This window comes from Xenopus laevis, chromosome 4L (genome assembly GCF_017654675.1).
Source record: "Xenopus laevis strain J_2021 chromosome 4L, Xenopus_laevis_v10.1, whole genome shotgun sequence".
Lineage (NCBI taxonomy): Eukaryota > Metazoa > Chordata > Amphibia > Anura > Pipidae > Xenopus > Xenopus laevis.
The window spans coordinates 122,985,951-123,002,860 of record NC_054377.1 but is presented as its reverse complement, the minus strand read 5'-3'; the positions used below and the strand labels follow the sequence as shown (position 1 = coordinate 123,002,860).

At 39.5% G+C, this 16,910-nt stretch overlaps 1 protein-coding gene across 1 annotated transcript in view; it reads right to left on the bottom strand.

Moving 5' to 3' along the window:
• Positions 1-14,784, bottom strand: part of atp2b4.L (ATPase, Ca++ transporting, plasma membrane 4 L homeolog) — a gene marked incomplete at its 5' end in the record, with an annotated part of 179,901 nt that extends 165,117 nt beyond the window's left edge. The window contains 1 exon segment of the mRNA NM_001093551.1: positions 14,749-14,784.
• Between the last annotated feature and the right edge of the window lie 2,126 nt (positions 14,785-16,910).

Here is a 16,910-nt window from a genome sequence, read left to right as displayed (position 1 = left end):
TAACTTGCACTAAAAGGTTTTCAGGATGAGGTAAATGATGAGATTCTGTTCACAAATAAACGCAGCACAAACAACTGTAGAGGCATTTACTTACTGACTCATAGTTACCACATGAAGGCCATCCTGACAAGGTAAATTTAAGCAGCACCTACTCCCAAAACTTTGCCAGAATTGGCCAGTACATACAATTGGAAGTGGAAACTCTCCATTTATCTCAGCCAAAAAACATTATAGTGCCTTGTATGACTACATTTCCCTTATGGGTAAATTCTCTCTCTATATAAAATCTCCTCTGTGTATAAAAGCAGGAACACTAGAACACTTAGTTACACCATTAATTTACACCCCTCTGGACTTGTTTTTTTTCCATTTAAATCAATTAGATTACCATTACTGTAAACGAGTGTCAAGAGCCATGCAATTTATAAGCATGTCAGTTGTACAACAACCGCAACACACTGTTTTACCTGTGGCAACACTATTGTGAATAAGTCCTCAGCTCATGCCACAGCTTTATAAATAAGCAAATTCACAGCAAACTGAGGCGGCTTTATAAATAGGATTATTTATGCGATCTTCACAGATATAACATATACATTGACCTTCTTCCTTCTCAGTCAGGTGACACAATAACTTGCTCCATCTTCAGTCCCCAAAACCCATGTAATGTATAAAGACTGCTGTGCCGTTGCTCTGATAACTTTGTTCAGAACCAGGAGTGGAGTATCAATGAGACAGCCAAAGGCAGACAGAGAAAAACTAGTAATTACTAGTGAAAACTAGTACAGGTATGGGACCTGTTATCCAGAATGCTTGGAACCTGGGGTTTCCAGATAAGGGATCTTTCTGTAATTTGGATCCTTATGCCTTAAGTCTGCTAGAAAATCATGACAACATTAAATAAACCCAAAAGGCTGGTTTTGCTTTCAGTAAGGGTCATTATATCTTAGCTGGGATCAACTACAAATTACTGTTTTATTATTGTATTCATTGATCGGGAGTCCACATCTGATTACTGCCTTAATTAAGCCAAAGGGACCCGCCCCAGTTCACAGGCAATCATATGCAAAAAGATTTATATCAAAAGATATCTGTCCCAAGGCTTTTTTCTTCAGTAAAAAAATATTTTATTTAAATTCACATTAAAATATAGATACATAGTGACCCTCACAGGACCCACCTTACGCGTTTCGCACCTTCCGGCGCTTAGTCATAGGTGTCTCTGTTACCAGCATGTCCCATGCAGTATTTAAACCCTGTTAATCCCTCCCACTTGTCTTTAAAACCAATCAAAAATACAGGGTTTAAATACTGCATGGGACATGCTGGTAACAGAGACACCTATGACTAAGCGCCGGAAGGTGCGAAACGCGTAAGGTTGGCCATGTGAGGGTCAGTATGTATCTATATTTTAATGTGAATTTAAATAAAATATTTTTTTACTGAAGAAAAAAGCCTTGGGACAGTTATCTTTTGATATAAATCTTTTTGCACTGTTTTATTATTACAGAGAAAAAAGGAAATCATTTTTAAAAATGTGGATTGTTTGGATAAAATGGAGTCTTTGATATTGTAACACCATTTTCACTAATTAGCTTAATTGCTATGCTTTTAAATTGCACTAATATCCGGTATGTTTGAGAAAGGGGTCAAGCCCGAAACGTTGCATCCGCAATAAACGAGCGAGGTTATACCTGCTAGCAGTACCCATGTTGTGCCGGTGTGTTCTGTCTCCATGTCTATGTGAGATGGCCTTTGCATAATTTGGAGCTTTCTGGATAACGGATCCCATACCTGTAATTACAATGTCCCTCAAATAGCTGGCATTATAATCTGTAATACCATTGTAGCCCCAAACATTCCATAAATATATAGTTGCATTTCCATCCATTCAACCTCACCTGTCTCTTCTGCAGAACATGGGCTGCTGAGAGATTCATGGCACCATGGAATAACATTCTAGATTTATGCATATAGTTCTAGTAAGACCTGTATCTACCCAAGTGAATAATTATAGGAGATCATCCACTAGCACACAGAAAAGTATAAATATTCAAGAATGTGTATGGAAAATGATGTCGACTTTAAGCTATGTAATTGTTATATATATATATATATATTTATTTATTTATTTATTTATTTTTATTTTTTTTTATTTTTTTTAGATTATTATTTTATTATTAATTATTCAACCCATAGCAACCTATAACCTTGACATGTTGCTGCTACCTGCTGCTATGGGTTACTACAACTGAAGCAAAGTTTGAATCTATTATTACACAAGCCTTACGCCTAGGAAGCTTTGGAACAGATTACCAACATGAAGCATCTTAGCCAATACTAGCATCATTATTACAATGAGTAATTTATGTCGTAAGATTTCATGATGTTAAAGGGGTGGTTCACTTTTAAGTTAACTTGGGGAGGCACATTTATCACATTTCGAATTCATGAGTTAATAAAAACTCCCCTAAACTCCCACAAATTCCAATTCGACCAATCGAAATTTATTACTTAAATCAAATTTTTTAAACTCAGATGAATGGAATCAACCCGAAAACTCTAATATAATTCAATCGAAATCAATTAGAATTTTAAAATTCGAATTTTTAAACTCGAATTTCAGGAAGGCTGCAAACAACTCCCCTGGACCTCTCCCATTGACTTAAACAGCAATTCGGCAGGTTTTAGGTTGTGAATAGTTGAATTTGAGTTCTTAAAGGGCCAGAGTATGATAAATCTCGAAAATTAAATTCCAATTTTTAAAAAACTTTAAATCGAATTTGAATAACTCCCTAGTCGAATTTGCCAGTTTTGACTAGTGATGGGCGAATTTGTCCCGTTTTGCCAAAAAATTCGCGAATTGGAGTCTATGGGAGGTGGCCTTCCCGTAATTGGGAGTTTTCTGGATAATGGGTTTCTGGAAAATGGATCCCATACTTGAATGCGCAGTGACTGAGAATAAATTTACATTTTTTTTCATGATACAGAGTGTGGATCCTTCTATCAATGTATATTTCATTTTTGATCCTGCAACCAAGTTTTTATCCAAGTTGGAGTGCCAACACACAGCTGATTATATCTATGTATCTATAGTATATATTCCATCTGCTTATGAGAGCTAGAAACTCTATGAGCCTTCATAGTAACCCAAGGAAATCCGATGTTATGGGTTAATGCAATCATTTGCTGAATGCATTGTGACTGCTCATGTCCGGCTAAAAATTAAGTCGCCAAACTCATTAAGAAAGATTTACAGCTGAACCACAGGTTTATTGAAGTCGAAGGGAATATATAAAAAAAAAACAAGGAAAGAAAGAAAAGGAAGAAAGCTAAAAGAAAAAAAAACTAGGGGAAAACTTCAGAAAATCTCATTCCTTCAACCGATTACAGATTTAATGAAATAAAGCATGTGGGTGGTGCTAGAGTCACGAGAAGACTGAGCATATGAGTAAACTGGTGTGTTTCTTTCAGGGATTTCAATTTGGGTGCTTTAACAGAGCCAATGATAGGGAGCAGGGGGAGACTTTACTGTATATACAGCCCAGCTTCATCACAAATACACTATGGCCCAGCAACAAGCACCTACTTGTACAGGAACCTGTTGGCAACAAAGTATCATTTCTCTGCTGCTTTTAACACAGCTGGCATTATATAATACAGATTTAGGCTTTTAGCTCCTGCTGCACGAATCCCTTTCAGATATTTCCCATTATAATGCCCTTTATCAGCTTCAATCACAACATTGTTTCCAATGTAGGCATGAGTTAGGTGGGTAAGTGGAAAGAAGAAAACGTACTATACAGCAAGTCTAATTATATCCAGGATGCTCAAGACTCGGGGTTTTCCAATATTAGGGTTTAGGGATCTTTCCATAATCTGGATCTCCATACTTTGTCTGCTAAAAATCATTTAAACATGATGTAAACCCAATAGGATTGTTTTGCCACCAATATGAATTTATGCAGCTTGGTTACTATCAAGTACAATGTACTGTTATATTTTTTTTTTATAGAGAAAAAGGAAATAATTTTTAAAAATGTGTAATGTGTAAAAGTATTTTGCTTAATAAGGAGTCTATAGGGGTCTATTTTGCAAAACGAGAGAGGAAATGGTCCAAAGGGGACTACTATATTGGCAGTGTGGCCAAATGGGAAAACAACACATCTATATTTTGCAACCTTAACCAACCTGATATACTACAATGGTCATCTATCCCCACAAGGGACCCTACTTTACCCTACCCATGGTTTTGTTGTTTGCTTGTATACCCTAATGTTATTTATAAATATATAGACCAATGCTGTATAACTACGAAACGCTATATTTCCTAATCTTGGCTCCATACTATCGGGGGAATGTAATAAAAATTGCTAACGGAAAAACTATTTGCAATGCGAAAAGTTATGCCTTTGCGCGAACAAATTTTGCTTTGTGCGAATTTAATATAGCTTTTGCGAGCCCCGAAACTGTTTAGCGACCACTTCCGACAGTGAAAGACCGTTTGCGAATTTTATAGTTTGCGCCAATGCGCAGTCAATGTAATTAAACTTCTTACTGAAAAAGTCGTTTGCTCCAAAAGATTACGACACCTTCAAGCACTTCTTATGAGTGCGCAATTAAAATTTGCAATGCGCAATTAAAATTCGCAATTCAATAACAGTTTAAGGAACAATATTACATTGTGAGATGTGGATTTTTAGTCTTATTGGTGCGAATTGTTTTGCTCTTTGCAACTTTTATTACATTCCCCTGTTTGTATCATGGTTGTATACATGAACTATTAAATTTTTCCTTTTTACTGGAGCGCTCTGTACTATACCTTGCTCTGACTATTTTGTGCCTGAAAAACTAAATAAACATATAAAAAATATAAATAAAATTTGTAACAAAAAAAATCTACGGAAGATGGCCTTCCTGTAATTTAGAGCTTTCTAAAATACCGGATCCCACTGTTCTCTTTCCCCCTCGTTTCCCTAAACTTACATATGCAGTTTAGGGTTCGGATTTGGTTTCAGACGAATTCTAAAATAGTGGATTGAGTGCATCCCCTAATATGGGAGCCCTAATATGATTTTACTGTGGGCCTCTGTAATTTCTAGTTAAACCCAGGCTTCCCTAATCCATATTGTGCAGAAATTATACTTTTCATTTTGCAGTGGGAGGAAACCTAAAGACACAAAGTATCCAGTAAATAACATTCTTAACTGTAACCTTTCACATTGCAACCATTTCCATTTATCTTAAACAATATGACATACAGTTAATGGATCCATTATCTGAAATGCATGGGACTTTCTGGATCGTTACGGATCTTTATATGGGGCCCCATATCTTGAGGCAGCCAACAGGATTCAGCAACATGGATTTAAGCATTTTAATTATACAAGTACATGGTACTGTTATATTACAAGAGAGATAAAGCAAATAAGTACAACATAAAGAACTGATTGTAAGGGATTCTATGAGAAATGGAATTGTCATACTGTATAGCAAAGCCTTCTGATTTTTTTTTCATTAGTCCAATAATCTATATATCCTATTTATGCCCTATTATCCTGGAAAACAGAAAATACAAACATAGGAACAATGCTAAATTTGTGACCTTTTATTATCCCAGTGTCACAAATGTATATTCCCAAATTATGTGTTCTGTTCGTTTGGCTCATTAGATAAAACTCTGATCAATAATACTAGATCCATGAGGACCTTGGTTTATTCCCTGTACCAGGTCCATGTGCACTTTCCATCTCTCTTAAGCACCATAAATTACATTTTAATCTTTATGGATCAGGTATTGTAGCGCAAATAATTCATAATAAATGTATGGCCTGTTCTACAGAAAGCTCCAAAATACTGCAATAATACAGTTCCATTACAATTCCATCGTCTACTTGACAATGATTAAGCCACATCTATCCATGTTGGTGGCAAATCAGTCTTACTGTGTTTTTTTTTTTTAATTATTTTTTACTAGATTTAAGGTAGGGTGCTCCAAATTAAAGAAAGATTCCTTATACAGAAAAACCCAGGTTCCAATCATTCTGGATCATGGATTTCGTACCTGAACTATGATATTGCAACCTAATGATAAACTCATACAATTTTCGGACCGCTTGTGGACCATGGTGATTGTCCTTTAGTCCCTTGGACAGGTTAATTTCTATTGGATAACGATAATATCTTTGCATGCACGGGTATGGGATCCGTATCGGAAATCCCATTATCCAGAAAACTCAGAATTAGACCCCATTCTGTCAATCCAGATTTTTAAAAAAGCTTTTCACTTAGGAATCATGTGGGTGGACCCTTCTATTACCTATAACAGAACTTGGCTTACTAAATAGCATTACTAAGCAATGGGATGGCATCACTGTGATACCTGAACAGGCGACAGTAATGTCATGTAATTCCCAAGGAAGCAGGTTATGGCTATGCCTCTCTCGGGCTTGGCCTGCATTGGTTTTTCACAGCTGTGAAGCATATTCCTCTATTACCTGTAAAATATATCTTCATAATCAGTGTTTAGCATCACACGAGTCATTTGATTTTACTTATTACAGGTATGGATCCGTTATCCGGAAACCCGTTATCTAGAAAGCTCAGAATTACAGGAAAGTCAACTTCTATAGACTCAATTCATCCAAATAATTCAAAATTGTAAAAATTGTAATAATAATAAAACAGTAGCTTGTACTTGATCCCAACTAATATACAATGAATCCTTATTGGCACCAAAACCAGATTATTGGATTTATTTAATGATTAAATTCCTTTATAGTAGATTTGAGGTATGAAGATCCTTATTAAGGAAATATCCATTATTCGGAAAGCCCAAGTATTCTGGATAACAGGTCCCATACCTGTATTGCCAAAATCTATGGGTGACTGACACTACTATTTCTCGGACATAACTTTCATAACGATTGCCGTCTGTCAATTAACGTCCACGACATTGTCTGATTTGTTATTTTTCATACCTAATCTTACAATTTAAATCTGAATGGTTAGTTGTAGATCATGGCATTGAAAGTTTGAAACGAACGATCGGGATCACAGAATAAAACCTGAACGTCAATGGCCATCTTAAACATAACCTGTCTAATCTCCTGGGGAATCAACATTGCACATCATTTCTGCAGATCCCTAAATAAAACCTTGTGATCAGTTTATTTTCTGTAGCATTACAAGCAGACTCCCTTGCAGTGCTTGGCAATTAGTATCTGAACAAATGCAAAGCATCCTTGCCAGTCTCGTGAAACCCCATTTTTCCCTTCTCCCCCCCCCTCCTATGCAGCCTAGTAACTGCTGGTTAGAGGCTGACAACAGGCTCCCTGGAAAAGGAATTATTCTTGCATGTGCTGCTATAAATAGCACCTGTGATGCTCAGGGGATGAGCAGAATAGCAAAGGCAGGAGGCTCGGGACTTCCATCTTGTCAATCACAACAAAGCACAACCGTTACTTTTGCATTGGGAGATTGTGCGTCTGATGTGGAAGCAAAAGGCACAGTGATAACAATCTGCCCACGGGCAGGGATTGGGAAAACAAGAAGCTAGAGATTAAAGAGTTAAATCAGATCTTATTACTGCATTATGGTGTAGCAGCACACGCCAACAAGGTGTCACATCAAGCAAACACCTTCCAACACGACAGTATTTATTAATTAGCCAGCCTCTCCTTTCCAGCCCCAATTCACTGTCACTTATATCTCACTGATATATATAGAGAGAAAGAAAAATATCTGTATTTGTGTGCACAGTATACTGGAACGTTGGGAGCGAACCTGCGCGGAACGCACTGTGCTATAATTAAGACATGGACACCATTAAGCCGAAATCTAAATCTAGAGTGGAACACCCCATGTCAAAGCAACAAGGATCACCAAGGCAACCACAAATGAGGATATTAGTTGTGATGGAGACCATGTTTGGAATACCTTTGCCACTTAACTCCTGAGCTGAAGGGCCCTGTGCCATACCACAGAGCAAATAAAAACCCAGGCCAGGAATGCCCTACGAAACCGAACGCTATTTCTGGGTCGATGTTACGATGATGATCACATAACTTTTACACTTACGTTTCCAAAAGGGCTGGGGGGAAATACATTATAAAGCACATGTGTATGTATGAAATTAAAAATTCCAGCAATGAGATAGTTAAACGTATCAGGTATCATGTTAATTTCTGCCACGTTCTAAAATAAACTTGAATACAGTACTGACAAAAAAAACACACAGAACAGGCAAACAATTATAATAAAAATATATATTTTTTAAACTATCTGCTATTTTTAGAGCACCTGCCCCAGTGGAGCTTACAATCTAAGGTCCGTATCATATTCACATACAGTAGGGTCAATTTAATATGGAGTCAGTTAAGTGCCTGTATGGTTTTTTGCAGTGTGAAAGGAAACTTCTGTTTGCATATAGCAAATGTCTATATGCCCTGAACCATTCCCAGCATCCTCTGACAGCCCCATGTGGAAGACAAACACCAAAAACAGCTGGCATTTAACTATATATTATCTTGCACATCTGGTGGGTGCATGTAAACTTGAGCACCCCATATCCTATATTTTGAGGGTACCCTCATTGCAGCGGTTGTATGCCCCCATTATGTAATAATGCCTTAACACTACACAGTTTCTTATATGGGCTTTCAGTTGAGAATTGTGAATTTCAGTTTCCTTCCCTACATGAGTCCATATGAAGCAAGTATAAACAAGCATATGTTGTAGCAGTTTTTACGTCCGCATATTTATAGCTATTATTCTGGTGTACAAAACACAAAATTCACCTCTCTTGCTTAGAAATTAATTAAAGAAAAAAAAACTTGCAAAGTATTAAAAAAAAAAAAACAATTAGAATAAGAAGACAAACAAATGTCTGCTAACGAGCCTGACAGAACATATAGATACAGAAGAGGATTTTGGAGGTCCCCAGATGGAATTGTATGGTTTTGTATTGCACACATCTTGCATTTTTAATGCCTCCCCCCCATTACACGTTGAAATATTTATGCTTGTATATAAAAAGAAGGAATTGACTGGCCAGAACCTGTGATGAAACAGAAAAGTCTGGACATGACGTTCTTAGAGCTTAGCAAATCCACTGGACATTTAAGCAGTAAGCAACACTCTTACTATTTATATCAAGGATAAAGTATGAAGTAGAAAGTAGAAAGCTCCACCCCCCCCGAATAAAATATATAGATATACACATATATGTCCACTATTGAGCCTCAGAACTTATGATAGGACTTTTTCAACAGGTCATGGAACTCTAAAGTGACTTCTAATACATTTATATATGGGACCTGAAGACAGACTACTTGGGACCTGGGTTTTTCCAGGTAATGGATCTATCCGAAATTTGGATCTTCATATCTTAAAGTGGTTGTTCACCTTCAGACACTTTTTTCAGTTCGGTTGATTTCATTCAATCCAACAGAAATAAAGATTTTTTTCAAATTACTTTCTATTTTCTATGTGACCATTTTTATAATATTGAAGTGTTAAGTTTAATTGTTTATCTTCTTTTGTCTTTCTAAAGTAGTTGTGGGAGGGGGGGAGTCACCAATGTGTGGGCCGGGCTGAAACCCGCTGATTTAGGGTACGGGTGGGTTTAGGCCGACCTCTTCTCCTCTTCGCCACTTTCAAATGCCGGCTTCCGACTTTATAGCCATCGGCCAGGTGGGTCTATAAAGAGAACCCTTTAGTGGATACATTTCTTATCTTTAGCCCTGCTGAGCAGAATACCTGAGTTTCATTAAAGGCAGTGGTAAAAACTGATAGAATAGTTGCTAATAATCCAGAAATGCTGCTGAGAAATGTATCGACTAATGGAGCAAATTGTAACAGTTCAGAATCTGCACCTGAATTACTGAGATGCCAGACTGAAACTAGAGACAAGGAACATTCAACTTTAAACTTATATTTTGGAAAAACTATAAAAAAAAATTTAAAAAAATGGAAAGCAATTCAAAAAAGTATTTTATTTCTGGTGAACAATCTGAAAACAACTGAACTGAAAAAGTGTTTGGAAGGTGAACAACCCCTTTAAGTCTGCTAGAAAATCATATAAACATTACATAAACCCAATAGGCTGGTTTTGCTTCCAATAAGGATTAATTATATCTTAGTTGGGATCAAGTACAAGGTATTGTTTTATTATCACAGAGAAAGGGTAAATCATTTTTTAACATTTTGGATTATTTGGATAAAATGAGTCTATGGGAGATGGCCTTCCTGTATTTCAGACTAGTGATGGGCGAATTTATTCGGCAGGCGCGAATTCGCGGCGAATTTGCGCGATTCGCGTCCAGCGAATAAATTCGCGAAACGCCCACGAAAATTTGCCGAAAAAATGGGCGCCGGCGTCGAAAAAACGGGCGCCGGCGTCAAAAACGAGACGCCGGCGCCGCTTCGCAAATTTTTCGCCGTTTCGCGAATTTCGCGCGAAATTCGCGAATTTTTCGGCGAATCGAAACGGCGCAAATTCGCCCATCACTATTTCAGACCTTTCTGGATAACAGGTTTCCGGATAATGGATCCCATATCTGTAATTAGTAAGATTAAATGAGTCATGTGATGCTAAACACTGTTTATGAAGATATATTTCACAGTTAATAGAGGAATATGCTAAAAAGTAAATAGTAATGGGCTGGCACAAGGGGCACAGAACGCGTAAGGCCTTTGGTGTGATGTTTTTGTTCCAATAAACTAACTTTTTTACTACATCTATTTTTGGAATGTGATCCAGTTTGTGCCAGCCCATTACTATTTACTATATTGCCTTCCCGAGCTGAAGGTCTAGGGCTTGTGCACCTGGATCCCCAGCTTGTTTGGGTAAGTTTACCCCAAAATGACTGCCTAATGCATTGGCACTGAACATCTTTATATATATATATATCCCTGAGAGGAATATGCTACACAGCTGTGAAAAAACAATGAGGCCAAGCCCCAGAGAGGCCTAGCCATAACCAGCTTCCTCTGGAATTACTGTCGCCTGTTCAGGTATCACAGAGATGCCATCCCATTGCTTTTCAATGCTATTTAGTAAGGCCTCTGTTATTGCAAAGATTTCAGCCAGGGTCTGTTATAGGTAATAGAAGGGTCCACCCAAATGACTCTTAAGTGAAAAGCAACCTGTATCCCTCCTGATGCTCCCAATAATGAGAGTTGTAGCTTGTTATGGGATGCTGGGAGTTTACATTTCAAAAACATCTGTAGGGCCCCAGCAGTCTATCTCAGCTGCAGAACCTATCGCACAATATTTTAAATGAATATGAGCACTGCTGGATCCCAAATTATGCATTCATATAACTGCAGCACTGCAGCAGCGTGAGAAGCTAGAGGACACTGAAAGTAGGATGAAGGACAGAAAATCATTTATTAAATTCTCCAGTTAATGTGATTTAGGTCAATACTCTCTATGGGCTGCGCTACAGTGATAGTCTGCCTTGCTTCATATGTCACTTCGCTGCAACAAATCCCTTTTACTTTTTTTTTATTATTATATATAACCTTGGATAGAATGCACATTGTATTTTGTGCAGTCTCCTACACCACAAATCCTGAGCATCGCCCTAAAAAAGAGCTATTAGGAAATCCTTGGAATTAGGATTCAGCTTGGGGCCCTAAGTTTTTTTTGAAACTTTTCTTTTATTAGATTGAGACTGAAAAGCAAGGTGATGGGTCATTTAGCAGGAAGAAATTATGTTTTTCCCTTTTTACAAGCATAAGCAACCTAGGGATACTGGGAAGTGTAGTTGAACTAGAGTTGGAAAGACACCAGTACAGTGAATACAGAAGCTGATGGCAGAACAGACGGCTCAGTTTTTAACTCATTAGGTACTGACTCAGTAAAGGCAGGGTTTTATACCTGTGTCAAATATACAACTGCTTGGTCAAGTAACTGTCTCCCCTATGCCCCAGTAAGGAAAAACTTAGATTCTGTTAAGAGCATGACGCAGCAGACTGCATGCAGCACTGTTTAATAGCACTAGCACCCTATAACCAGCCCTGCACTGCCACATTGACAAATTCTGTGTTTCTGTAAACTCTCCCGCATTCTCTGCCCATCACCTTTGCATCATCTCACACTTCTGCTGGATATGGGTGCAATAGGCTGCTTATTAGGCTAAAGTGTTGCACAGCAAAAGGGACCAATCAGATAAAAGGAATATGCAACATGTCTCGGGAGGTGCTATTGACCTTGCCATTGGTACAGTAAGGACGACCTTTTTTGCCGTGAGCATCTCTGATCATGCATCAAAACCATCCGCAGGCTCCTAGACATAAAACGGGGAACCCAGGTACGCTTGTATTGTACAGGGAACAAAGGCTGCTGCAATGATTTAACTTGCACGGAAACAGCACTGACTGCAGAATCCAGGAGTCACCTTGTCGGTGCAGTCCCATCACTCATTGAGCTCATGCACACTCACAGGTCCTGTCTTTATTTTTGACAGATTACACATGCATCCCTCCCTTGTACCCACCATACATGTTCAAGCCACATTTTGCATAGTATGATCCAGGATCTGTGAATCAGGTACAAGCAACATGCAGTCCCTCGGCTGTTGCTGAACTACAACTTCCAGCATCTTCTAACAGTGTTTCTAGCCAGACAACCCAGGGTGCTGCAGTTTAAGAACAACTGAAGGGGCCCAAAGGTGGCACCCATTACTACCTTCAATCCGGTGCGACTGCAACCATAAGAACTGAGCAATACGGTGCTGCATTAAAGCTCTGCAGAGTGAATATTTGAAAGGGAGCCAGAGAGTACATTGAGGCAAGGTGAGTTTCCACTGTGGAAACCATGATAATAACTAGTACTAAATTCACATTACATTCAAATGTATTTCCAACCAGTGCATCAGTCTTGCATTGAGAAAGATGGGTAGCCCTTTACTCCTGGGTGGGACACCCTTGTAACAAACACTATCTGCCCAATGTGACCTTGGGCTCCATTCTGCACTCAGATTGCTGTTGGATATTAAATAAGTGGCTCTTAACTCTTCACTGCCCAGTGGGAGCAGAGGCTAAGCAGCGGAAGAGTAAATGTGTTTTGTGTTTCTTTATCTTTAAAGAAACATTCTTTTTCTTTAAAAAAATACATGAAGCTCAGATCCATAAGTGATTATAGCCTAGAGAAGAACTCATCTTTTTACTTTAGAATCACACAGTAATTGAGCCGGCCAATGTGTAACTTAGATGTAAGAGCCACACTGTCCATCCAGAGGATAGGGATTTCCTTTTAACATCCGCCAACATTAGAGACTATGCAGCATTAAATAAGATTCAGCTTTAAACGAGTTAAATTAAAAACAATAAATCCATGGCCACAAAAGACAAAACACAGGGAGATCACTCATGCAGAACATCATAAAGAGCCATATATTTTAGACATGCATTGACAGGATCAATTCATTGACCCAATGATTTATGCAGCAGAAGAACCTTCCTGATCATAGTGGTATATGTACTTATCAGCCAAGCGTTCCACACCTTTTTACAATGATCTGAAGCTATTGCAAGTCCATGGGAAAAAGCTACCCTGGGTCTAATGGAGAGTTTTTAGAGGGCAACAAAGTTTCACTCTAATGGCTGCCTTAAACCCCTATGTGTTTTATAATCTTATTAAAGGAATTCACCCCTAGCCCTCAAATTGTTGCTGGACCTAAAGTCCCAGCAACTTACAGATGTCAGGGCATTGTGGGAGTTGCAGTTGGATAAAAAACAACTGGGGGGCTGCAGGTTGGGCATCCCTGCCGCAATCAATCCCTGATTCTAAATTTGTGACATGAATCCCTTCCCACTGACAGCGCACCTAAACTGGGCAACTGGAACAGCGAGTTCCAAGCTGCAGACCTCCAGCCCTTATAGGACTACAAATCCCACAATGACCCCCCGCAGCCGCCTCTGCTTGTCATTGAGACGCTAGTATCTGCAATTCAACAGCAGGCTGGACTTTGAAATCAAATCTATTAACCTGATTACAATCATCCATCCCAATATGTCCTCCCGCAGAACATCACATGCAGATGGAGCAGACTTTCCTTCATTTTCACTGGAGGGCAACAACCCCACAATGTCACAGTTTACAGCCATTAATTAGGGCAACAAGATGCATGGAAGATTATTTTTTTTTCCATCTGCTCCATCTGTATCTTCTGCCTGGGTGAAAAAAATAACACCTGTGGGTGGACACAAGGTCTGTTTTTAGGGCATCACACATATCATTCAACAGCCAAATCTGGCCCCACTGTGACTTGTAATGTTAACCTTAAGCAGCATCACTTGAACAGCTCTGATAATCCATCCTCTCCAGCAGCAGCAGAAAATCATAAGCTCTTTAAATGACATTCAGAAAAGAAAAAAAAAGAGAGAAATAAAATATATCCAGCGTGACTTGTAAGGATGCCCCCTATCTCCCTCCCTCACACAGAGATCCCAGCACCTGCTGCAGCCAGTGCTTCCCACAGAGACTGGAATAGTCTATAGGAATGAGTCACCTTACTATGGATTCACATTGAGAATCCCAGCACATCGTCCTTCCCAAGTCTCCAACACCAAATGAGCAGCAGCGACAGTGTCGTCGGCGGCAGCAGCAGGAGAAAACGACTGCCCAATGAAGATGCTTAGGATGGGAAGGGAGAAAGTGCTGTAAAGAGATGTGAGGGAGGTGTGAACGTGTCCCCACCTTTTTCTCCTTATTCTCATGCTAGGGATGAGGCTACTTACTTGGCTAAGATATCATCACAAATCCAAAATGACTTCAATGACACGGGAGCGGAGTAATCACTGTTCAGCATCTGGAGCGGATTGATAAAGCAGGATACATGAGTGGAGTCCCTCTGCAGACTGTACCATTTCAGCACAGCAGGTAGGGGGGGAGGAAAGGAAGCCGAAGTTAACTGTCACAGCATCCCAGTGGTGCAGTGAGATCACAAGGGATGTGTAGAAGGATGTTTACTGGCAGCCGGGCAGGAGCGGTGTAAGGAGAAGGAATGTACGGGGAGAAAGGGGAGGGAAGAAGGAGAACACGGAGAATAAACGCGTGAATGCAACAGCCAGGCGGCGGCAGGGGAGATTGAAGCCCAGAGATGTGGACTGAACCATTGTTTGGGGGTAATCTGTGGCTTTAACACTTCCCCTGGGACATGTCACTCTTTCTTACAAATGGGAGCAAAAAAGCCTCCGAGTGCGTGAAAAAGGCTTGATGTGATCATGGCGCAGAGCACAAATACATTGACTTTTTTTGTGTGGGGAGAGGAGGGGGGGTGACTGAGGCACAGCCAGACACAATTTTTGGAGAACCGATAATAAAAACCCTCCACAGTAAAACCTGTGTATGTGTGTGACCTGCCTCTCTCTCTCCTTTAGATTGTAAGCTCCTGGGGAGGAAAGGGCCGCCTTCCTATTCCTCATCTACAGATTAAATAATAGTGTAACCATACAGTGCCCTTAAATAGAGAATATATACAGAAGCTCTGTGTTTATATCATTGCTGAGCATACACATGACATAAAAAGGTCTATTTATATATATATATATACACAAGGACACACATTTATTTGTATGGTTAGATAAATGCCCAGAGGGATATCCAGCGGTGCTGCTGTGTGAACTACAGCTTGTCATAAAAATAACCCGTTCCAGTATTTCCTTTTAGGGGAATGGAGCCCATGCGCCAAGCTTTCCAATTTAACCCTTTTTGCCTTAAGCTGATATTGTCTTCAGAAATAATCTCTCCCTGCCCATCTGAGAAATACATAGCTGCCAGGGCATGGACCACTTAGGAGGGTCTGTCCAACATTATTAGGTTGCCCTCGGCGTAGTCCTTTATATGTGCCATCTGGGGCCTTAATTGCGTCTCCTCTGGGCTTCCAACACCCATCTTGACCTCTGACCCCCTGATAGGGGCAGGGGGAGAGCTTGATCTGAACCTCTGGCAAATTAAAATGTTATCCTAAACGCCTTCTGGATCAAACATTGCATATATTTACGTATTTACATACTGCCCGACCGCGTCCCATCGATTATAATGGGTTACGCCAGGTCTGAGGTAGTGTAAATAAATGGCATGATTGTAAAATACCCCAATAAGATGTGATTATGATGCATGGCATTAATTCAGACACTATCACTTTTAACACAAAATTTTTAGACTTGAAGTATTTTTTTGTAGCTTGATAAATACAATAGACAAGGCAGATCTCTCCGTCTGATATCCTCTGATAACCCATTGTCGCTCAGATTAGATGAGCAAAATATGGCCTTCCTGCTGCAAACGGCTGCTGTAATTCCTGGTAGTGCGGAGCACAGCGAGGGTCCGGTTCATGATTGCAATGTGCAAGAAGCTCCTCAGTCCTGTATTCTAATCATGTTAAGTGACACAGCAAGGGAAGGGGGACAACCAAGCCTGATGCCGCAGTGGATTTGAAGGATAGTCGAGGAGGCACATGATCTGATTCTCGCTCGCTCTCTGTGCCTGGGATACTGCAGAGCAATATATTGATCACCACTTGTTGTGAAAGGGAATTCTTTAGCTAATAACTGTTTTTGTTAATCAGTTATTGGAGAATCCAGTTTATTCCTCATCATATAAGAAAGGCCTATTTTGTATTTTATCTGGGCCGTCAGCGGTATCACAGGGGCCTCTGTTGAAAAGACAAAGTTGTTATATATTCCCATTTATTCAGTGGTGTAACTATATTTCGGGGCCCCACAGAAAATAATTTTTTAGGCCCCCAAAATGTCTAGAAGTTGACCTGTATTACAAATTTTTATTCAAATTGTATATGAATTAGGGCCTAATGGGGTCAATATACCTCCCGGGCCCCCTGCAGCAGCAGGCTCTGCTTCCTCTGTAGTTACACCCCTGCATTTTGGGATCTGAACAT